Source organism: Suncus etruscus, chromosome 8 (assembly GCF_024139225.1).
Source record: "Suncus etruscus isolate mSunEtr1 chromosome 8, mSunEtr1.pri.cur, whole genome shotgun sequence".
Classification (NCBI taxonomy): Eukaryota; Metazoa; Chordata; class Mammalia; order Eulipotyphla; family Soricidae; genus Suncus; species Suncus etruscus.
This window is the reverse complement of record NC_064855.1, coordinates 92,733,077-92,757,516: the sequence shown is the minus strand read 5'-3', so window position 1 is coordinate 92,757,516 and position 24,440 is coordinate 92,733,077. Positions and strand designations below refer to the sequence as shown.

Genomic DNA, 24,440 nt, shown 5'->3' with positions numbered 1-24,440 from the left:
CAGTATTCCAATATTCTATTATTCCCCTGCCCTACTCTCCCTTCCCCACCCCTGCCTGCCACCTTGGCAGGCACATTACAAAGTTTAGATTTTATATTTTCATTTTTGAATCTATGGTATAGCTTTGGGTGTATAGCTATACCACTCTCCAACATGACCAATATAATCAAAGCTCCAAATCCTGTTTCCTATTACTTCCTTTTCTCATCTACTTCCTTCATACCTTAATTTTTTTTCTTCTCTATCCTTCCCTTCCCTAGGCTCCAGAGTTAAGGTGATCTATCTCCCTTTTACTACATTACATTCCCTAATACAATTCTTCTTTATACCACAGAAAAATGAAAACATCCTGTATTTGTCTTTCTTATTCTAGCTTACTTCATTCAACATAATATCTTCCAGTTCCAACCAGGTTGCAGCTTTCTTGCAGCTGCATAGTATTCCATTGTGTATATGTACCACTTCTTCATAATCCATTCATCTGTTCTTGGACACATAGATTTATTCCATATTAGCTATTGTATTATGTGCAGCAATGAATAATGGTGAGTAAAAATATACATCCTGGGGCCGGGCAGTGGCGCAAGAGGTAAGGTGCCTGCCTTGCCTGCACTAGCATTGGACGGACCGCGGTTCGATCCCCCAAGCCAGGAGCAACTTCTGAGTGCATAGCCAGGAATAACCCCTGAGCGTCAATGGGTGTGGCCCAAAAAACCAAAAAAAAAAAAAAACCAGTATACATCCTTTTGAATGTTTTTAAGTTCGGGGGTAGATACCCAAATATAGAATTGCTGAGTCATAAGGCAGCTCAATTCAAAATTTACTGAGGACTCTCCTAACCATTTCCACAGGGGTTGAACCAGACAACATTCCCTCCAGCAGTAGAGGAGAGTTCCTTTTTCACCATAGCCCCACCAATACAGATTGTTACTACTATTTTTTATATTTGCTATTCTTACTGGTGTGAGATAAGATCTCATTGTTTCCTTGAGTTGAAATTCCCTAATAATAAGTGACACTGAGTACTTTTTTTCATGTGCTATTGCTAATCCAATTGTGTTATTCTGAGAAATGCCTGTTAATTACCTCTTCCCATTTTTTGATGGTTTTTTAATTTGCTTCTCTTGACTTTTGTTAGTGAATTATACATCCTGGATATCAACCCTTTATCTGAAGTGTTGAATGTGTTTATTTCTTCCCATTCCATTGTCTTTTAGTTTTAGCCCAAGTTTCTTTTGCCATGTAAAAACTTTTATGTAATTCATTTTGTTGTTGTTGTTGTTGTTGTTGTTGTCTTTGTCAGTGGTTTCAGATCATTGAAGATGCCTTTGAGGTCAAATCTTGGAGCATTTTTACACCTACCAGTTCTTACTCCTGGTTCTATACTGAGGAATTACTCTGTGCCATGTTATGGAAATCAAATACAATGTGGGTGTGGGAATTGACCACATGTAAGGGAAGTGACTTTACCTTTGTACAATCTCTCCAGCCCTATGCATACCCTTGTACATACTCATAATGGTATATTAACAACAGCATATCACATTTATATCATGTATGTATTAAGAAAAAAGGACTCCAGCATATCACATTTATATCATGTATGTATTAAGAAAAAGGACTCCATAATTTTATTATGGTATTTTATTTTCTGAAAATATTATACTCATTATTATAGTCTGAATCTTATTTAAAGCATTATTATACAACACCTGATAGTTCAACTTCTTATAAATAGGAGAATATCTTGAAAGACTTGACACTAGGCCTGATACAATATACCTAAAATTTCTCTGATATGGTACTGAGGGAGAATGACCAATAATAGGATGAAACATCTAGTCTTCATATGTGTCAACTGTGAGGAAATTAAAAACATGAAAACTAAGATAGAGACTGAAATATAAGTGATATCAGAAGCAGGTTAAAAAGACAAATTAGCTCCCTCTCATTTCCCTCCTAAGCCTAGGATGCATTCAATCAGAAGTGAGTATTGTAAAAAAAAAAAAAAAAAAAAAAAAAGAAGTGAGTATTGTGACAGTCAAAACGCTTATTAGTATCAATGCTATATACTTCTACTGACTAAGCAACTAAACAAGCAAAGATGAATTAGTCAAAAAAGAAGCTGCTTGGGAGATGCCGCTCCCAAACTTGCTATGTGAAAGAGCTCCTCCAACAAAACTGCACAATCAGCAGTGGAATTCAAGGACAAAGAAGTGGTATGAATGATCCTACCATTAAATAGTTATTCTAAATTGGGTCTGTAATAGTGTCTTCCATCACTTCCCTCACAGTGACTTGTTAACCATGTTTTGTATAGATATCTTGCTATTGTTGTCAATGAAAACAATGCTTCCCAAAAATATCATATTCAGTAATAGCAAAACAGGCCATGCTCTTTCCAGCAAGGCTTATACTGTCTTCTCAACCAAATAACATTCTAATATTTCTTGAGTATGTTCTCTTCAATGACACAAAATTTATCCCTGCCTCCTACTTTGAAAAATACCTCCCTTGAATGAAAATAGTAATTATATTCATAACAGCTCATTTCAATTTTGATGAGAAATGAGAAGAAATAGAAGTGGGCTTCCCCTTAGTCCTGAAAACACTGTTATTGGAGTATCAGGTTTAAGTTTTATTTGGAGAAAAAACTCACCAGCTCAGTGTCCCACAAACCTCCCCTCTCCAACTCCGTTGGCTTCCCCAACTCTGGGGGAAAGAACATTGAACTAAAGAATCAAGAGAGTAAACATGTAATCCCTGCATGAGAAAGTTTGTTAAAGAAAAGAATGAAATAAAATCAAGGTAAGAATATTTAGATTTTACTATTGATCCTCAGGTAAACTTTCCAAAGCTCCTAGAAGAGAAGGGCTAATGTTTCAACAGTTTGACTCAAGAATGGCATGCAGTGCTTTGCTGAGATCCAAGTGCACAGGAGAGAAAGAGAGATGAAAGAATCAGAAATAATTTTATGCAAGTACAAAAAGAATAACCAATAACATCTGAACAGGGCAGTCTCAATAGGCATATGAAACTAGCTTTGTCTCTTAGATTGTGAAGGCATGGAAGATTGACACAACCAAAAGCTTAAGCCAGCTAGTGTCTTTGCCCATTTCCTGCATTCTACAGCATTCCTGAATGAGAAGACTAACTCCCAGGTCTTACAGTCACACCTTGCACATTCCACTCTTAAAAGTAATCTGAAAGATTAAACCTCTATAACAAAGATGTTGAAATCAGCCCATACTTTTGATGCAAGTGTGACTCTCTGGAGAATTTTTCCCTTGAGGACTTATTCCTTTGCAAACACTGAGACACACACAAACATCCAAACAAATCATTTAGAACAAATCTTTGGAATACCATTGCTTTTCAAAGGGAAATTGGATTTGTAATGGCAAGCAGATTAATCCAATCCAGATTGAGTCATTCCATTACCCTACTACCCCACGTAAAATGATGTTTACTGTGTCTTTGAAGGTTCTGGTTTGTTTTGGTTTGGTTTGGTTTGGTTTGATTTGGTTTGGTTTAGGAGGGTCATACCTATCAATGCTCAGTCACCTGACTCTGTGCTCAAAATCACTCCTGGAGGTCTCAGGGGACCATATGGAATGCCAAGTATCAAACCCAAGTCAACTGAGTGCAAGACAAACATCCTAGCCACTGTTCTATCCATCTGGCCTGATGTTTTCTTTGATTTTTTTTAACTTAATGATTCCCAATCAGCAATGATCTTGCCTCACAGGGGTTGTTGGCAAAGTTCAAAGCATTTTTATTTATAACAAGAAATGGTAAAGAGGAAGGTGTGTGTGGTACCTTTGACTGCTAATGAGTGTGACAGAGATACAGTTAAGCATTCAGCATCTGTGAGTCTGAAGACAGCCCACAGCGAAGAATTATCCAGAATTACCTGAACCAAAGCATCAAGAATCAAATGTCAAGACTGATAAACCTTGTTTTAGCTAAACAGTCATCAGGGGGTCCAAGGTCACCATAAGTATTAGGGTTAATAACTTCCTTGATGTTTAATACACATATTGTATTTCATGCACACTAACATCAGATGGTAAACATTATTCTGGTTCAATGGCTCTTTTCAATATCAGAATATCTTGCCTGTTTCTCAGAGCTTTGTATTGAGGTTGAGTGTTTTGGTTCCCAAATAAAGTTTTAGTTTTGAATTTCAGTGATTTGAATATAGCCACATTTAGCACTAGCTTATATTATGAAAGACTCAAATTTCTACATTAGACTGCATTTTGGTTGTTAGTAAGACATTAAAAAGATAAGAATAGGGCCCGGAGAGATAGCACAGCGGCGTTTGCCTTGCAAACGGCTGATCCAGGACCAAAGGTGGTTGGTTCGAATCCCGGTGTCCCATATGGTCCCCCGTGCCTGCCAGGAGCTATTTCTGAGCAGACAGCCAGGAGTAACCCCTGAGCAATGCCGGGTGTGACCCAAAAACCAAAAAAAAAAAAAAAAAAAGATAAGAATAAGTAAAAAGTTTGGAGATGTAAATCCTTAAAATTTGGGGGAAACTTTTTGAGAAATCCATTTTGAGCAATGCAAAATCTAAAGAACTATGAAAACATGCAGGTAATGCCTGCCCAAAAAAAAATGAATGAATGGTTTCAAGCAAAACTCTGTGTGTGAACTTCTCTGCACCAAAATTATTCATGTTTTAGCTAGGCAATGTGGCTATTCCATGTTTTTCACCCAGATTCATATGCAGTGGATAAAAATGTATTGCCTTGGTTTCAAAACTAAATATTCAGGTGAGTTTTTATTTTAAAGAGGGGGGTTGAGGGCTATGACTAAATAAAGAAGACTACAAAAGGAGTAATACAAAAAAATTGGGGTACTATAACCACTAACTTTGGATCTATACACAGAAATTGTGCAATTCTTACTTGCTTCTATTAGCGTGGATTAATTGCCCTGTAGAAACCTTTAGAAGCCTACCCTCTGAACTTCAACAGGGGTTTCTATTAGAAATGAAGCATGAGGGGCCCGGAGAGATAGGTGTTTGCCTTGCAAGCAGCCGATCCAGGACCAAAGGTGGTTGGTTCAAATCCCGGTGTCCCATATGGTCCCCTGTGCCTGCCAGGAGCTATTTCTGAGCAGACAGCCAGGAGTAACCCCTGAGCACTGCTGGGTGTGACCCAAAAACCAAAAAAAAAAAAAAAAAAAAAAAGAAATGAAGCATTTAAGTTAGTTAAGATTAAGACTGCCATGTTTATAACTTAAATTACTATTGGGTGAGTTCATGATAAATCCTTACATAAAACTTTTTCATTCACTTAGCTTAAAAGTATCTGCATTCTGTTGCTGAAAAACAATCAAAAAATATATAAACTAGATGTGCAAATGGAGAAATTTGATAACATTCCTTAAACTATACTGTCAATTTCCCAAGTTTTTATTGTTTGTTGTTATTGCTGCTGCTGTTGTTCAGGGTCATCCCTTGTAGTGCTCAGGGGCTACTCAATGCTTCAGGGTGGCATTCAGGTGGCATTCAGGGGATCATGTGGTACTAGAGATTGTACCCAGATATTCTATATATGCAAAGAATGTGTCTCAGTCCTTGAGCTAGCTCCCAAGCTCATTTTCACTGCTTTAATATTTAACTATATGCAAGATGTTACCATCAGTGAAAAAAGGTTAAAACTACTAAGTGACAGAGATGACCTCTCTATAGATAGATAATATTTTTGTGAAATCTTTATTTCAAAGAAGGTTTTCCTTAAAAATCAAGTTGATAGTAGTCAAGATTGTTTTGGGTTTTAGAGCCACATCCAGTGCTTAAGGATTACTTCCAACTTTGTGCTTAGGGAATATCTCCTATTTCTGCTTGGGAAACAATATGGTACAGAGATCAAATCCATACTTCCTACATACAAAGCATGTGCTCAGCCTGTTGAATTATCTCTCTGGTTCTAAAAGCAAACATTGTCTAATTTCTCTAGCTGTTTGCATTAACTTAGGTTGCTTTAGCAAAGTAACACAAACTGGGGACTTCAAGCAATAGAGATGTATTGTCTCACAATTCAGAAGGCCAGAGGCCCAGTCAAGGTCTCTTCACAAAGTCACACTCCCTAGGAACACTTCCTTGTGTCTTCCCAGCTTCTGGAGACTTGCTGGCAAGATTTTGGTGTTACTTTTCCATCATTCCAATCCCCGTCATCATGTGGAATTTACCCTGTGTGAATCTGTCTTCACACGCTCATATTTACTGGAGCTGGGAATCATGGTGTTTAAAGTAATTTAAAAACAATTGGTAAAAAAAAATGGTTAAAAGAATAAGTTGCCACCAAAAATTCATGAGACAACTGCATTTAGTTATATATATATAGTTAGGGGCCAAAGAGATAGCATGAAGCTGTGTTTGCCTTGCATGCAGAAGGTCAGTGGTTCAAATCCTGGCATCCCATATGGTCCCCTGAGCCTGCCAGGAGCGATTTCTGAATGTAGAGCCAGAGTGGTGCTGGGTGTGACCCAAAAACCAAAAAAAAAAAAAAAAAAAAGGAGTAATATATAGTTATCAAATAATTCAACATATCTGTAACAGGCTATCTATTCCTTTTCATCCTCATAATCCTGTAAGTAAAAACTGGGGCTCTGCTTTGCATTTGAAATCAAGACATAGAAGTTTGGGAAAAGATTGCTGACACATAAGCATCAGAGGAAGGAGTCGATGAGGAATGTAATGACTTTAAACCAGCTGAATTTCTCCTTCTACAGCCTCCATCTATGGTCACTCTTCTGTTCCCAAGACCCAACTGAATATATTCAGTATTTGAGAAATCATCCTATTTAATTTAGCAGAATCATCTCAACTTAGTTTCTAGAGATAAAATTCTAACTAGAAGAATTTCTGATGCTTGAAATAAAAATACTTAGAAAGATATTTGGATTTAAAAATAAAATGTATTTTGTGCTCTTGTCTAATCACAAAATCAAGACTGAATAAAATCTCTGAAGCCCAACAACAACAAAGATTCCAGTATTCCAAATATGCAGGGTGTTTGAGACCAAAGATTAATTTCATTTCAAATATATGTAACTGACTCGTGAAATGACATTTTAAAATCTAAGCATTAGCCTATCTAAATTACTTAGTTTGAAAAGACAAAGCAATTTCATTTTGGAGTGGGAGGGTTTGCTGGCCACACCTGGTTTTGTTCAAGACTTACCAGTACTCCTAGCTTTGTGTTCAAGGATCATTTCTAAAAGTGCTCAGAGAACCACATAGGCTGTTGGGGACCAAACCAGATTTGACCATATCCAAGGCAAGCATATCAATTTCTCTACCATATCTCCATTAACAATATTTATTGGGGGGGGCACACAGGTGGTGCTCAGGGTTATTCCTGGCTCTGACTCAGAAATCGCTACTGGCAGGCTCGAAGGGCCATATGGGATGCCAGGAATCAAACCACCTTCCATCCTGGGTTGGCCCTGGGTTGGCATGCAGGGCAAACACCCCACTGTACTATTTCTCCAGCCGCATGTTAACGATATTTTCAATATAAATCCAACTTTGAATGTTTATAGATGTTTTAGACATAATTTACAGTTTATTTTACTTGATTGAATGTTTCCTCCTAGAAAGACTTCAGAAACCAAATTCCTATCATTGTTTTCTTAAAATAGCCTCTGAATCTGTTCCTAGAACTAATTCATAGTCTTGTTTATACAAGTTTATTATCTAATCATTTGAGATCAATAACAATATGTCAGCTGCCTAGTTATTACATAAGATGAGTAGAAATAAGCTGTTTAAGAAAGGAGCAAATACTTGGATCCAACAGCTTTGGAAACTTTTAGTATATATAAAAATATTTTTAAGTATGTTTACTTATATGCACATATATTTGATATATGGAAAACTCCAAATCTATTTTTCAAAGGTTAAAAAACTTAACAATCCTTCTCTGCTTGAAACTTCATCAAAATGTTGATGAGATTTTAATACCATCAGAAATCCAAAAATTTTAGTACTGTTACTTTTAAAATCTATCCGCTTTTAACATTTACAAGTATATAAATGGTATAAAGAAGGTTTCAACAGCTCAACTAATTCCTATCACTAGTTTTGGTTCCTAGGGCTCCCTAGCATGTTGGAAATTATCTATTTTACATATAGATATGATTATAAATTATGTACTTCCAATCTCCATCTATTACTGGTCTCTCAAGGAACTGAATTTTTCAGATTGTGTATATGACTATTCTAGATAGTCTTTAAAAATAAAATAAAACATATTCTGAATTCAAAGTTAGAAGAATTCTAGAGAATAACCCATGGTCATTTAAATAGCACTACCAAAGCCAAGAGGAAAGGATGACACTGGTTAAAAACTCATTAATCCAAAGAAAACAGTAAGCATATCTCGAATGTTAAAAATGCTCTCCAACTGGCCTGATGGTACAGCAGGTAGAGCACTTGCCTTGTACCAGCCAACCCAGGTTCAATTCCCAGCACCCCAGGGGGTCTCCCCATATCCACCAGGAGTGATCCCTGAGCACAGAGTCAGAAGAAAACCTAAGGAACACTGGGTGTCTCCAGCAAAAACAAAGACAATCAAAAGTTTAATTAAAATATCACAACCAGGGCCGGAGAGATAGCATGGAGGTAAGGTTCGAATCTCCCGCATCTCATATGAATCTCTGAGCCTGCCAGGAGCAATTTCTGAGTGTAGAGTAACACCTGAGCGCTACTGGATGTGACCAAAAAATAAAAAAAAAAAAAAAAAAAAAAAAAGATACCACAATCTCTACCACCACCATGATTAAGACAGGGTAGTGTAAGAGTTTAAAACTTAAACAAATATTGAACATCTCACATTTCCCTCAAGTGTAACCAGCTAACAGTGCATGTAGCATTGAGCTTCAGAAAGAATAGGATTCTGCATAAAAGCAATTTGTGAAAGAAATTATCCAGAAAATGGCATGTGTATGGGAACACAAAAATCAAAGCAAGCAGGCTGAAAAATAAGTAAAATTAAAGCCTCTGAGCAAAAAGAAAGAAGTAAAAAGCATTAAAGACTAAGATTCATTTTATATATATATACATATATATGCTATATATATATATATACATATATATGTAGTATCATTAAATCAGTAGAAACAGGGGCTAGAGAGATAGCACAATGGGAATGGTGTTTGCCTTCCACATAGCTGACCCTGGTTCAATCCCTGGCATGCCATATGGTCCCCTGAGCTTGCCAGGAGTAATTTCTGAATGTTAGCAGGTGTGGCCACAAAACAAAAATTACTAGAAATATTCCTTGTTTTGTATGGAAAAATAGGTTGTTTTTCTTTGTTTTTGTTTTTTGTTTTTTGATGACCACATAGGAAACGGTCAGGTTCATTCTTGCGTAAGAGCTTGTGACCACTCCCAGTTGTGCTCATGGTACTGTGGTACAGAGAACATAACCTCGGTGACTTACAAAGGGATCATGTACTCAACTCAACCCTAGAAACCCTAGTCTGATAGGAAGAAAGGAAGGGAGGGAGGGAGTAAAGAGATGGGGAGGGGAGGGGAATAGAGGAGAAGGGAGAAGAAGAGTGGGGAATGGAAAGGAGAGCAGAGGAGAGGAGAGAGAAAAGGAGGGGAGAGGGATGGGAGAGGAGGGAAGAGAGGGGAGGAGAAAGAAGAAGAGTATAGGGGGAGGGGAGGGAGAAGAAGAGAAGAGAAGGAATGAGGGGGAGGGGAGGGGTGAGGAGAGAAAGATACCTAAATCTAATTTCTATGATAATTCCAGATAAGAGTCTCCGTCCATAGCTTCAAAAACCAAAGTATTTAGCTTAAAGATAGCTCAGTACTTACCAAACCTGCTATTGGTGTTGACAGCCTATTAATCTTCTTAATGACACCAGGTTTAAGCTTATTAACCAAACTGAAAACAAAGCAAAGACAAAAAAAACATACAATTACCAAAATGCCAACAGAGTGACTACTTTAACATTTCAAAAAAAAAAAGTCATTCAGAACCAAATGCCCCAGAAAATAAGGAAACCAAGACAAGAAAAACAGAATTGTCAAGAGAGGACAGTGATCCTATGGCTCAGTCTCGAGACCCCAAATCACTACATCAAAAAGAGCTACCACCACTGTTACCATCAAAAGCCATGTTGGGTAATTTTAAATAGCCAATTTAAGAATCCTTTCATTATCATTTAATTCACCTTGCTTTAAGTATTTCTTCTATTATGATTTTCATCAATCATATTTTCAACAGAATCTTCAAAACTATAATATTTAGCCAGATTTAAAAGAGGAGGAATGAAAGAGAGATAGATTATGGAGTTAAAGTGACTTCCTTGCACACTGCTGATCCCTGTTCCATCCCCCAAGAGCCACAGCCCCCAATAAGCATCACCAGGTGCAGCCCTGGAGGCCCCAAGCACTGCTGGGGTGGCACTTGGAATCCCTGGCACTATAGGGTCCAAGCAACACCTTGGCCCCTTGCATTGAGTCACAGAACCAATCTGCAGCATATAAACTGGAGAGGCTCCTAGGCCTTCTGAGCACCCTGTGGGAGACCTCCCCAAACTGTTTTAATTATAAAGGAAACACCCAATAATTTAACTAAAAAAAGCTTAACTCTAACAGAACTGCAAAGCTTTGAAAGTCTTCATACACTCCTAGAACATTACAAAATAACCCAGTTTTACAAGGAGCAACCCTGGCACACTGAAGAGATTACCCCGAAGCATTATTTGATGTTGGCCCCCCAAAAATATGTGTGTGTGTTTTTGTGTCACAAGGGAGTATATAAATTATTATATTCATTTCAATCAATTTTTAAAAATGAGAGGAAGTAGCATTAAATTCTGTATATTGAAACAGTGAAAAATCTTCCACATTCAGGTACATTACTAAAATTCCATTCTGTTCTTTTTTTTTTTTTTTGAGGGGGGAAGCTCAGCCACACTCAGCTGTGCTCAGGGCTCACTCCTTGTTCTGCACTTAGATCATATCTGGAGGGACTCTGGTTACTATATGTGGTGCTGGATTTTTAACCTAAGTGAGTGGCATGCAAAACAAGTGTGCTTCCCACTGTACTATCTGTCCCCCACCCAAACCCCACAGGTATCTTCAAAGCTATAAAAATATTCTCATTAGGGCCCGGAGAAATAGCACAGCAGCGTTTGCCTTGCAAGCAGCCAATCCAGGACCTAAGGTGGTTGGTTCGAATCCCAGTGTCCCATATGGTCTCCTGTGCCTGCCAGGAGCTATTTCTGAGCAGACAGCCAGGAGTAACCCCTGAGCACCTCCGGGTGTGGCCCAAAAACAAAAACAAAAACAAAAATTCTCATTATAATTTAAAATAATTTTGTCAGCCTTGCAACCAGAACTTCAGGGTATGCCTTTTAGTTTCTAAATCTTGATAGTGTGAATTCTGGGTTTCTGTTGCTTATACCAAACCATGAAGAAATTTAACATTATAATGAGGCTTTTCTATTAATACTAACTTCATTAATTATTTATTTATTACCACCAGAAAACAATTACTTGAAACAGTGATTATTCTATTCAATAATTCATCTACCAAAAACAAACAACTTTTTTATTCTGTGATGGAATTCCAAAAGGAAAACTACTGAAAAGAAAAGAGTCAAATATTCTTAATTTACAGATCTCCTGTTTACAATGACAGGGGGGTGGAAATCTGGTCCTTGAGGAATGTCCCTCCTTCAGCATTCCAGAGATTTATATATACACTTGAGTATAGCTAAAAATAAAAAAAAGACAAAAGTCTTAATTTAATAACCTTCAGAATGTTGTTCTATGGGCTTCAAATTACCCACTGATGGCTTAGAAGATTTAGTCTGGAAAAGAGTTCCTAACAAAAAAACAAAAGATGTTTTTCTATTTTCATAGTGTCTTCACACAAAGTAATAATTTTAATATATTAAGAAAGTTAAGACAGGGGCTAGATTGTCCTAGGACCTGCGCAAATACCAAGATTGCTTGCTCAAGTGGCCTTATTTTCTCATCCACAACCAAGAGGAAAGGTTCCTGACACCACAAAAAAATAAAAAATAAAAAAATAAAAAAATAAAACCTGGGATATGGCAATGAGAAGGTATGGAGCCAGTGGTTGTTCCCATGACAATATGCTTCAAGAGTGGAGAAACCCTGAATCTCTTAGGCCACGGGAATTTCCTTCCTTCTCCAATACTTACTGTGCCTATACAAAAAAAAAAAAAAAAAAAAAGGTGGGGTAACACCAAACCCTGCCACTGCAGCACTTTTTCTGGTTTTGTTTTGTTTTATTTTTTGTTTGTTTTTTGATATTATTTTCCTTCTCTTTTTTCTTCCACTTTTTCTTTCTTTTTCACTTTTGTGGATATTATTCAGTGTTTTTTTTTCTTTTTTAGTAGTTAAACCAAATTTTTTCTTCTCCTTTCCTTAACCTTTTTATCTCCAACAGACTAGATTAACTTGAATAATTCAGCCTCATAAATTGAGGGGGGGGAAAGAATGATACCAGGACCAGTCATATGAACATGTACTGTAAATAAAAAATGACCAGACTGGAACACCAAACAGGATAGATATACAACCTATAACAAGCTATAAGGTGGAGACCAGTTGCACTAAGATTCTGGGGGGTTAAGGAAGGATATGTGGGAGACATGCTGGGAACAGGAGTGGAGGGAGGACAACATTGGTGGTGGGAATGCCCTTCATTCATTGTCACTATGTACCGTAAATAATTCTGTGTAATGAACTTCAGTCACAATAAAAAAAAAAAAAAGACAGGGGCTAGAGTGATAGCACAGCGGGTAGGGCACTTTCCTTGCATGTGGCCTACCAGGGTTCAATCCCCAGCATCCCTTATGGTCCATCCAGCACACCAGGAGCTCAGAACACAAAGATAGGAGTAACCCCTGCACACCACCAGGCAGGTATGACCAAAATAAATTTGAAAATTAAATTTAAGGCAATGTTAAAATAGGGAAAGAGAGGTAAGGTGGGAGGATAGGGAAGGAAGGAAGGAAGGAAGGAAGGAAGGAAGGAAGGAAGGAAGGAAGGAAGGAAGGAAGGAAGGAAGGAAGGAAGGAAGGAAGGAAGGAAGGAAGGAAGGAAGGAAGGAAGGAAGGAAGGAAGGAGGGAGAAAGGGAGGGAAGAAGAAAGGAAGGAAGGAAGGAAGGAAGGAAGGAAGGAAGGAAGGAAGGAAGGAAGGAAGGAAGGAAGGAAGGAAAGAAGGAAGGAAGGAAGGAAGGAAGGAAGGAAGGAAGGAAGGAAGGAAGGAAGGGAGGAAGGAAGGAAGGAAAGAAGGAAGGAAGGAGGGAGGGAGGAAGGAAGGGAGGAAGGAAAGAAAGAAGGAGGAGGAAGAAAGGAAGGAAGGAAGGGAGGGAGGAGGGAGAGAGGAAGGAAGGAAGGGAGGGAGGGAGGGAGGGAGGGAGGGAAGAAATGAGAGAGGGATGGAGGGAGGGAAGAAGGGAAGAAATGAGGGAAGGAAGAAAGAAAGGAAGGAAGGAGGGGCAGAAGGGAGGGAGGGAGGAAGGAGGGAGGGAAGAAGGGAAGAAATGAGGAAAGGAGGGAAGAAAGGAAGAAATGAGGAAAGGAAGGGAAAAAGGGAAGGAGGGAGAGAGGGAGGGTGGGAAGGAGGGAAGGAGAAAAGAAGGGGAGGAGGGAGGAAAATAAAGAAGGGAAGGAGGAAGAAGGCCAGGGTTATTGAGCACTAGCCCAGCAGTGACTTTCTTACAGTAACTTGGACCTAAGCAATTAATCCAAAACCAATATGAGCTGAGACACTCACAGAGTATCAGAGTCTAACATCCGTTGTCATTAGAGACCAAGTATCATAAATTCCTCCCCACCCATCTGAGTCAATGATGACTTTGGCCAGATCATTCCATTTACCTGTATACTTCAATCACCACCTTTCTACCACAGTGTTAGTAATAACAAGAACAGTTTCTGTTTTTATTTTCCAAAAAGGGCTTCCGGAATGGAGAGCACAACTCAGTCTCATTAAACTCTTAGTCAAAAAAAAGGTGGGAGAGAGGAAAAGCAAACAGAGCAGATAAATGTTATCTGCCACCAATGAGTTGGTGATGCGTTCCTCCCCAGAAGGGGCCAGAACTGTTACTTCGAAGCCACACACACAAGGCGGGTCACGTCCTTCTCTGCCCCTGAGCTCCACAGTGTGTGTTCAGACACGGCAACCACCACAAAGGAAAATGCAACTCTGGATAGCACCCAGACCTCTCTCCAAATACAGCAGTGCTACATGAAAATGCAAGTTTCTTTTGTTAATTGTATAAAGGCTCATCAGTTTTAAACATCAAAACATGGACAAAATACTCAGATGGTCTTGGAAAATTCTAAAAATCACATCAAATTCTATTTCATAGATCATTATGAAGGAAATAATGCTTCCAGGATTGTTGCAAGAAAAAAACTGGCTTTCAGGGGTTGAGTGGGGAGGAGGGAGATTTGGGACATTGGTGATGGGAACGTTGCACTGGTGATGGGAGGTGTTCTTTACATGACTGAAACCCAAACAACACAATCATGTATGTAATCAAGGTGTTTAAATAAAATATATTAAAAAACTGGCTTTATAAAATGTCAATGTCTGTGTAACTTGAACATCATCTATGAAGGACTGGAAGCATCCTCTGTGTCAACCAAAACATAAGTGCCACACATGAGTGAGATGATTCTCCTTCCAAAATAGAATTTATTTGCGTAATACATGTTCTTCAGTTACACACATGGAATTTGTAAGGCAACACTGAGGTCACCGCTCTATTCAACACTCACATAACAATTTGGCAGAAGCTTCTGCCCACAGTAAACTGGACCATTTTTAATCTCTCTGCATCCTTATGTCCCATCCTCTGACCTTCTGGAGTTTTATATCTCTACTCCCCATGTAGCCTGGCACACCAGAGTTATATGCTTCATTAGCACCATGGGTTGTTCTCTTGTAAGATTAAAAAAACAAGCAAGAAACAACCAGTCATTTATTATCTTCTATTTCAGAGCTCTTTAGGGAGGCCTGATCTGCCCTCCCAGGCCAAGTTGGTGACTCAGTGGGAGAGCACAGACTTTGCATGTGTGAGGCCCTGGGCTCAATGACCAGTTCAGCACAAAAGAGCAAAGGCCCTTCTCCATCAGTTCATCCCTTCAATTGTTGTTTACTTCCTTTCTTTCCTCCCTAAAATGTATTATTCACCTTCAAGGTAGGTGATTAAGTCAATTATAGACACCATCAAGTTGACACATTTAGAAGCCTGTCACCAGTGAGTGTAACCGAGCTTTAAAAGAACTCAGAGATGACACTCAGAAAACTATCTCATAAGGCTCAATATGTTGTCCAGTAGTGTTATGAAAGCGATTAAATAAAAATTTGTGTACTCTGTTAGACTCAGAATCTAGATCACAAAACCAAACCTCGGGGCCAGAGCAATAGCAAAGCGGTAGGGCATTTGCTTTGCATGTGGCCAATCCAGGATGGAACCAGGTTTGATTTCCAGCATCCCACATGGTCCTCAACCTTGCCAGGAGTGATTTCTGAAAACAGAACCAGGAGTAACCCCTGAGCATCTCCAGGTGTGGCCCCAAAACCTAAATAAATAAAGAAATTTTCAAAAACCAAACCTCATTTTTCCTTTATTAAAAACAATTTAGAAATATCTTTCAGGGGCTGGAGCAGTGGCACAAATGGTAAGGTGTTTGCCTTGCACACGCTAACCTAGGACAGACCACAGTTTGATCCTCAGGCGTCCCATATGATTCCCCAAGACAGGAGCGATTTCTGAGCACATAGCCAGGGAGTAACCCCTGAGTGTCACTGGGTGTGGCCCAAAAAGCAAAAAATAAAAATAAAAAAGAAATATCTTTCAACCTATTATTTCCAAAGTTCTGTTTTGTTTTACTTTTTAAAAATATACCAGAGACAGGGCTCAAGAGATAGTTACAACGGGTAGGGTGTTTGCCTTGCATGAAGCTGACCTGGATTCTATCACACATATCCCATATGGTCTCCCAAGTCTCCTGGTAGTAATTTCTGAGTGTAGAATCATAACTAACCCCTGAGCACTGTCAAGTGTGAGCCCCAAAACAAACAAAAAATATACCATAAAGACTAGCTTTGAAAAGCTTATCAATACTCAAGGTACAGAGTACAAATAGCCTGTCAAACATGCTTTCAAGATCTAAACTTTCAACAAGATATAATAAATATATTGCAAACTTTCTTACAATTTTGCCTTCTCTATTATTTGGTACTTTTTTTTTGCATACACATTTTTTACTAGACACAAACTCTGCTTCACAAAAACATGAATGTTTATTAAGGACGAAGTGCTGGGCTGAGATCAGCTCCAGACCAATCACTGAAGTTACTATGTAAAAGGATATATTCTCAATCTCCAAAGTACCCTCTACCACTTATCAAGCTTCCTGAAACTCCCCAGAGATGCAAATATTAAAAACAACTGTTAATGGAGCTATAAAGATAGCACAGAAGTGATTGCCTTACATGCAGCTGATTCCAGTTGGATTCCAAGTACTTTCTAGAATAGAAAGGAATAATCTGGAAGCCCAGAGTCAGGAGTAAGCCCTGTGCATTAACAGGTATGGTCCCAAAGCCAAAATAAATAAAACACAAAATAAAAAATAAAAAATACTTCTTCCATAAGTGCTTCAAATCTACTATCTTCTTTAAAATAAATTAAATCTAAAGAGGGTAATTTCTTTAAGTCTAACTGTAATTTTAATCAAATACTAAAAACAATTACTATATTTTTCCTAACAAGAAAAATCTCTTCTGTTACTTTTTTCCTTCACCAGAGAAGTCAAACTTTGATGTTTCCTCCTAATTATAAAATGTTTAAAAGCTTTCAATTTGGTGATTGTTATTCCCCTGATTCAATGTTAATATGTACTACTGTGAAAGATATGTAAGCCAATATGATCCAAATAAAAATTTTAAAAAATGTTTAAAAGCTTTCAATATAAAGAAAATATATTTAGCAATAGAGGAATATTATAGTGGACAAGGTTCTTGCCTTGCAATCAACCAACTCAAGTTTGATTCATAGAGCCCCATATGGTCCTCTAAACCCACTAGCAGTGATCCCTGAATGCAGGAATAAACTATGAGCACCACCAGGTGTGGCCCAAAATCAAAAGCAAACAAAATAAAACAAATTAATACGTTTAATTACTAAAATTCCTGTGGTGGTAATTTTGAATACTGCTGATTTGCCACAGCATAAATCTTCATAATAATGCTAAGATGGAAAAGTGTGTGGAACAAGTCAGCACCAGTACAATTGATAAGAATCATTCTGTTATGACAGAACTTTCTTATCTAGTCTCTCTGTTATGCCTGAAGCATCCCAAAGTGAGGATAACAAATCATGGGCAGTCTGACAGCAGAAGCATGTTAGACTAGGCAACATCAATAGACCATTCATGGATTTTCATGAGGAACAGGAAATTTCCCAAGATGCCACAGAAGTGTATGGTCACTAAATCTTATGTCAGATCCACTGATCATTAATGGCTTTGTTGTTGTTAGGAAGTTGGGGGAGGCACACTAGCTGTGCCCAGTGCTGACTTCTGGCTCTGCATTCAGGAATCATTCCTGGGGGAGGGGGATTGGAGTTGGCATGTAAGGCAACTCCCATACTCGCTGTACTCTTTTCTTTTTGCCCCCTACCAATTAGTACTAAGTCCATCACTAAATTCTTCTCCCTCCCCTTCTATAAATGAGAGAAATGGGGGCCTGAGAGACAGCATGGAGGTAGGGCGTTTGTCTTACATGCAGAAGGACGGTGGTTCTAATCCCAGCGTCCCATCTGGTCCCCAGAGCCTGCAGGAGCAATTTCTGAGCATAGAGCCAGGAGTAACCCCTGAATATTGCTGGGTGTGACCCAAAAAACAGAGAGAGAGAGAGAGAGGAAGAGAGAGAGAGAGGAAGAGAGAGAGAGGAAGAGAGAGAGAGGAAGAGAGGAAGAGAGAGAGAAATGTTCTCTTATAGATGAACTAGGTTCACTCCAATTTTTGCCATCTAAAAAGTGCTTAGATGTATGTTTTATTATGCAATTTTACCCATGTTCGTTATATTTCTTTCTTTGGGGAGGGGAGTTTGAGGCAACACCCAGAGGTGCTCAGGGCTTACTTTTGACTCTACTCTCAGAAATTATCTCAGAAATATCCCAACCCTATGGGATATTGGGATTGATCCCAGGCTGGCTGCAATCAAGGCACCCTACCCACTGTGCAATCTTTTTGGCTTTCCTTATCCGTTCTTATCATCTATTACTGTAACCCAATCATCAGCACTAGGCACCAGCTACTTATCTGAAGGGGATCTGATGGTCTGAATCAATTTACTTTTGGTAAATGCTACAGGAGGTAGCATTCTTGTACCTGCCCCATAGTATAATAGAGTGGAGAACCATTTGTACTTTCAAAAGAAGGGAATGTCCCACTGCCTGTTTTTAGAGAGCCTCCGCTTTTAAAACCACTTCCTTGGTGTGAGTGGGGGTGGCAGTGGCAGACCTACTTTCAGGGCTAACTCTTGGCTCTATGCTTAGGGATAACCCCTGGCAAGGCTAAGGGCAAGCACCTTACCCATGCGATTATCTCTCTGGTCCCATGGAAAAAAGTTTTTAGATAAATAATTTTCCCCATTCTGTAGACTATTTTTAGTGTCCCAAAGGACTAATTGCAAAATGTCTTGTGACTTTTATGAAGAATATATATTAATAAACAACAGAATTATTTGATAATGTCCTAACTAGGTGCTCTATCAGCACTCTATCAGAGGTTCTATAAATTGACCTTTAGGACAGCACAGCTTTTTTCTTTTGTGTGTGTGTGTGTGTGTGTGTGTGTGTGGTTTTGGGGTCACACCTGGCAGTGCTCAGGGGTTATTCCTGGCTCCAGGCTCAGAAATTGCTCCTGGCAGGCACGGGGGACCATATGGGATGCCGGGATTCAAACCGATGACCTCCTGCATGAAAGGCAAACGCCTTACCTCCATGTTATCTCTCTGGCCCGGTCCACAGCTTTTTTCTACATTTGATAATCATCTTTTCTTTTCTTTTATTTATTTATTTATTTTTTTTTTTTTTGGTTTTTTGGGTCACACCCATTTGATGCTCAGAAATCGCCCCTGGCTTGGGGAGACCATATGGGACGCCTGGGGATCGAACCACAGTACGTTCCTTGGCTAGCGCTTGCAAAGCAGACATCTTACCTCTAGCGCCACCTCACTGGCCCCATTTTTTTTTCCTTTTCTTTTTTTAATTTTTGAACCACACCAGGCAGTGCTCAGAGGTTATTCCTGGCTCTGCACTCAAGCAGGAGAGACTATCTGGGGTACTTTAATTCAAACCTGCGTCAGACACATGGAAGGTCATTGTATTATGGCTCCAGCCCCACATATGAACATCATTTTAAAAATTTACTTGTTTCAATTTAAAAATAGTATCTAGCAGGGTCAGAGATATAATACATGGGTAAGGTGGCTTTCATAGGGCTGACTTAGGTTCAAACCTCAAGTACCACAAGGAGAGATCCCTGCACAGAGGTGCCCTGAGCACCACTAGGTATGGTTCATAAACAAACAAAAAACAGCTTCTAGAGCCAGTAGGACTAAAGAGATAACAGGACATAAGGCAATTGCTTTGTATGAGGTTGTGATCATGTCCCCAGGAACCAAATATGAGCATTGTCAGTGGTCATTTGCTGAGAGTGGCCCCAAAATTAAAAACAAACAAACAAAAATACTGATAGCACTGTGGTAGGGCGTTTGCTTTCATGCAACCAACCAGCGATGGACCCAGGTTCTATCCCCGGCATCCCATAGGGTCCCCCGAGCCTGCCAGAAGCTATGTCTGAGCACAGTGCTAGGAATAACCCGAGTGCTGCCAGGTGTGGCAGGAAGGAAGGAAGGAAGGAAGGAAGGAAGGAAGGAAGGAAGGAAGGAAGGAAGGAAGGAAGGAAGGAAGGAAGGAAGGGAGGGAGGGAGGGAGGGAGGGAGGGAGGGAGGGAGGGAGGGAGGGAGGGAGGGAGGGAGGGAGGGGAGGGAGGGAGGGAGGGAGGGAAAGGAAAAGAAGAAAGAAAGAAAGAAAGAAAGAAAGAAAGAAAGAAAGAAAGAAAGAAAGAAAGAAAGAAAGAAAGAAAGAAAGAAAGAAAGAAAGAAAGAAAGAAAGAAAGAAAGAAAGAAAGAAAGAAAGAAAGAAAGAAAGAAAGAAAGAAAGAAAGAAAGAAAGAGAAAGAGAGAAAGAGAGAGAAAGAGAGAAAGAGAGAGAAAGAGAGAGAAAGAGAGAGAAAGAGAGAAAGAGAGAAAGAGAGAGAAAGAGAGAGGAAGGAAGGAAGGAAGGAAGGAAGGAAGGAAGGAAGGAAGGAAGGAAGGAAGGAAGGAAGGAAGGAAGGAAGGAAGGAAGGAAGGAAGGAAGGAAGGAAGGAAGGAAGGAAGGAAGGAAGGAAGGTGGGTGGTAGGGAGGAAAGGAGGGAGGAAGGGAGGAACTATTTATAAATATTGTGCTTCATCAAGTTTTGCCACATTTCAATATCAGATCAGACTTGTTCTACTAAAATTTTTACTTTGGATATTTTTCTCACTTGTTTGGATATATATTCACACTTGTTTAATTCTCTGTAATGAATACCAAATAATGTTTCAAAGTTTGACTAAATTGTATATATTTATTGGATTAAAATTACAAACCAGAATCAGAGAGATAGTACAATGCCTTGCACACAGTTGACTCAGATTTAATTCCTAGCACTCCATATAGTCCCCCAGTTTTTCCAGAAGTGAACCTGGAGCACAGTCAGTAGTAAGTCCTGAGTGCCACTTGGTATAGCCCAAATAACAAATGTCAAAATAGATCAATCTCTATTACCCTAAATAGAAATGCTGTTTATTATCCCTTCTTTTTAACTTTATCACTTGCCATTCCATTTTCAACGTAAGAATAAAAGTCCCACAAATAGTGGATTTATTTACTCTAAAATAAATAGAGTTTTCAACTTAGATACTACTACTTTTTTCATTAGAGCTAATTCAATTTCTTTTGTTTTTCTTTTCTTTTGAACTCATTCCATTTCTAGTGGGTTTTTTTGGGGGGTGGAGCATATAAAGTATCTAAAGACTGACCTTTTATAGCAACTACTCTATTTTTCAGTTGATGTGATATCTTTATACATTTGTCCTTCTCACAATATTCATTCCCCTTTCTTCTCATTTGGCATTTCTTCACAGAATTTCTTCTCTTCCCTATGCATAGCTCTTTGCTTTTTTTGTTTCAATAGCAACCTCTTGCTAATAATTTTGACTGAATTGTTAGCACAAACAACTAGTACTCACACTATTATCTTCCTCTCATAGTCTATCATTCTCATTTACTTCTCCAATCACCAACCCTTAAAATGTTAGATGTTTGGATTCCAGTAATTTATATTTATGAAGAAAAAGCTCTATTGATTTTAAATGTGAGTTCATCAAAGAGTCAGGACACAGTGTTCTACTTTCAAGTACCCTTTTGTTAAATTGCTGTCTTATTTAAGTTTTTATTGAAATAAATGTACTTGAAGACATGAGGAGTACTGGAGTAATAGTATAGCAGGAAAGGTACTTGCTTTGTATATGGTTGCCCAGGGTTTGATCCCCAGAACCACATGGTCCCTCAAGCCTGCTAGGAATGATTCCTTAGTACAGAGGCAGGAATAAACTCTGAGCTCCACCAGGTATGGCCACACACAAAAAAAATCAAAATAAATAAATAAATATGAGAGAAAAAGAGAGTGAAGAATATCTAAGAGTTAAGAAAAGTCTTCTCCAGAGTGCTTTTTACCAAGGAGAGGTCAACTATTTTATTTTTATTTTTATTGATTTATTGTCTACAGTAGTTCTTAAGTCATTATTCATAGTTGCAGAGTTATGAAGAAGGCAAAATTTGTTTTCAACTTTGAGGCAAAATATAAAGATTTCTAAGGGTGGCGAAATAACTCAAAGTGGTAGACTTATTTCACCTAAGATCATGGCTTCTCCCCAAGCTAGAAGTAAGTCCTTCCTGGTTCCAGAATACTGCAGGTGCAGCCTCTATTGAAAATAATTAAAAAGCTTCTCTGTGACTCTTATAGTCTGTACATTAAGTACTATCATTAAGTAATTTTTTTTCTTTTAAGTTTTGAAGCCATACTAAAGGTTGCTCAGGGCTTATTCCTAGTTTTGCACCCAGGTAATCACTCCTAGCAGTGTTAGGGGGACCATATATAATGCAAGGGATTGTGTCTGGGTTGGCTGCATGCAAGGCAAGCACCCTACCCACTGTACTATTTTTCTAACCCCAGAAATAAAATTGTTTTTGAATTTGGGGGGGGGGGATCACAGTCAATGGCGCTCAGGAGTTACTCCTGGCTCTGAGCTCAGAAGTAGCTTCTGGCAGGCACGGGGGACCATATGGGATACTGGGATTCAAACCACCATTCGTCCTGGATTGGCTGCATGCAAGGCACACATCCTACCACTATGCTATCTCTCCAGCCCCCAGAAGTAAAATTTTAATTGATGTTTTTCAGGTTGACAATAAATTAAATAGACTATTTTTCTTAATATTATGTTCATTTTATGTATATTTTTAACTACAGAAGAAAGCTTTTTACCCATGAGGCTTAATAAAAAGAACAGCTTATAGATGGCAACCACAAAATACTGCTATGAAACAAAAAGACATCTTAACATGTTTTAATTATCTGTATGAACTTAATCATTTGCATCACGATTACTGCTATGCTAAAACTTCTAAGTTTATATTACTGTAAAAATCTACTGAAATGCCAAATGTCTATAATAATGAATCAGATGAATAGAAAGTGTTGGCTGACTAAAGAGATGTATGGATATAATGTCTTCAGGAAATTAAAACTAGAAACAGAGCTTAGAAGAAAATCTTTGCCATGATAAAAGAACGTCTGGGCACATATTGTCCCCATGGCACTACAGGGCCCACTGGGTTTCTAAAAAAAACAGTGGAGAAGTGACCAAGGTCTGTCCAGTGTCTGTCTTCAATCACCTGAGTATTCCACACAAGAAACAAAATTAAACATCACAATTAAGTTTAATAATCTCATGATGAAAGCAATGTTCCAGAATGAGAAATCTCTAAAATGAGTTTGCTTTGTTTTTCTGTTCACACTTACCCTTTGCCTTCCATTATTACAGGGCTGATATACTTGGTTGTGGCTCACTAAAAGTTGTGTACTTAGTTGTGGGCTTTTCCACACACTTGATTGAAGTGTGCCATAAGTCATTTGGACCCTAAGAATAGTGCCACCTAAATTACAGTTGGTACATAAGATGATGCTGAAATGGAATTCAGGAGTTCACTGATTAAAAGCTCTACCTCATAGCTATTCCCCCCTAAAAATTTTTTTTGACCATTAATTAGCTCCTGGAAGTAAATAAGCAAATGTAACTTCTTTGAAAAGAGTATTTGGGCTTTATGTCCTCATATGTTTAAGCACAATTCTGCTTTGTAGGCAATGCCCTGCATAAGGCCATCTAAGTCCTACTCCAATTTGTGGAGCTTATAATTGACATTAAATGATTTTGCAACAAATGTCTAAATATCTCATCGTTAAACTAAGCTAGTTTTCAGATTACGTGCCTCTTTCTAATAGGTGCTGTTCCTCCCTCCCTTTTCAGAATGTATTGGGTGCTATAGAGATATTACAGTGGGTAGGGCATTTGCACACAGCTACCCCAGGTTTGATCCCTGCCACCACATATGATCCTGAGCCCCACTGGGAGTGATCACTGAATGCAAAGTCAGAAGAAAGCCCTCAAGCCTCTCCACCACCAACACCACTCACACACACACTCCAAACATAATTTAAAAAAAATTGTCAGAATGGCAGAATGTATTGGAACTCTCTAAAGTCCTATAGTTTATATCAAGAAAATGTCGTAGGGATCAGATTGATAGTATAGCAGACAGGGTGCTTTCCTTGCACACAGCCAACCCAAGCTCGATCCCAGGTATCCTATATGGTCCTCAAAGCCTGCTAGGAGTGATTCCTAAGCACAGAGCTAGAAACACCTCCACATCTGAGCACCTCCAGATGTGCCCCCCCCAAAAAAAAAACACTTCCTAGGACTGTCTTCTTAAGCTGATCAAAGTAACCCAAATTAGCTCAAATTTATCAAAATTAAACACAGCCCATTATAACTTTGAATGTGACAAAAGAGAACAAGAAACAACCCTCAGACTTCACTCATGTCCTTCTGTTCTGTCCTTATACTTAATGGCTATGACCCAATGTAACTGACATTTCTTCAGATCACAGAGAGCTGAATGCCAGCATTTCAGAGTTTGATGTAATAATATTGCTCTCAAGCAAAGAGGTTTGAACTCCAACCAACAGAGCTGATTATTGGCTG

At 38.8% G+C, this 24,440-nt stretch overlaps 1 long non-coding RNA gene across 1 annotated transcript in view; it reads right to left on the bottom strand.

Moving 5' to 3' along the window:
* Window positions 1-9,877: 9,877 nt before the first annotated feature.
* LOC126016370 (uncharacterized) overlaps window positions 9,878-24,440 on the bottom strand; it is a 127,304-nt gene continuing 112,741 nt past the window's right edge. Inside the window, exon 3 of the long non-coding RNA XR_007498265.1 lies at window positions 9,878-9,908. This is a non-coding gene — a long non-coding RNA (uncharacterized LOC126016370). The remainder of the gene's footprint in view (window positions 9,909-24,440) is intronic.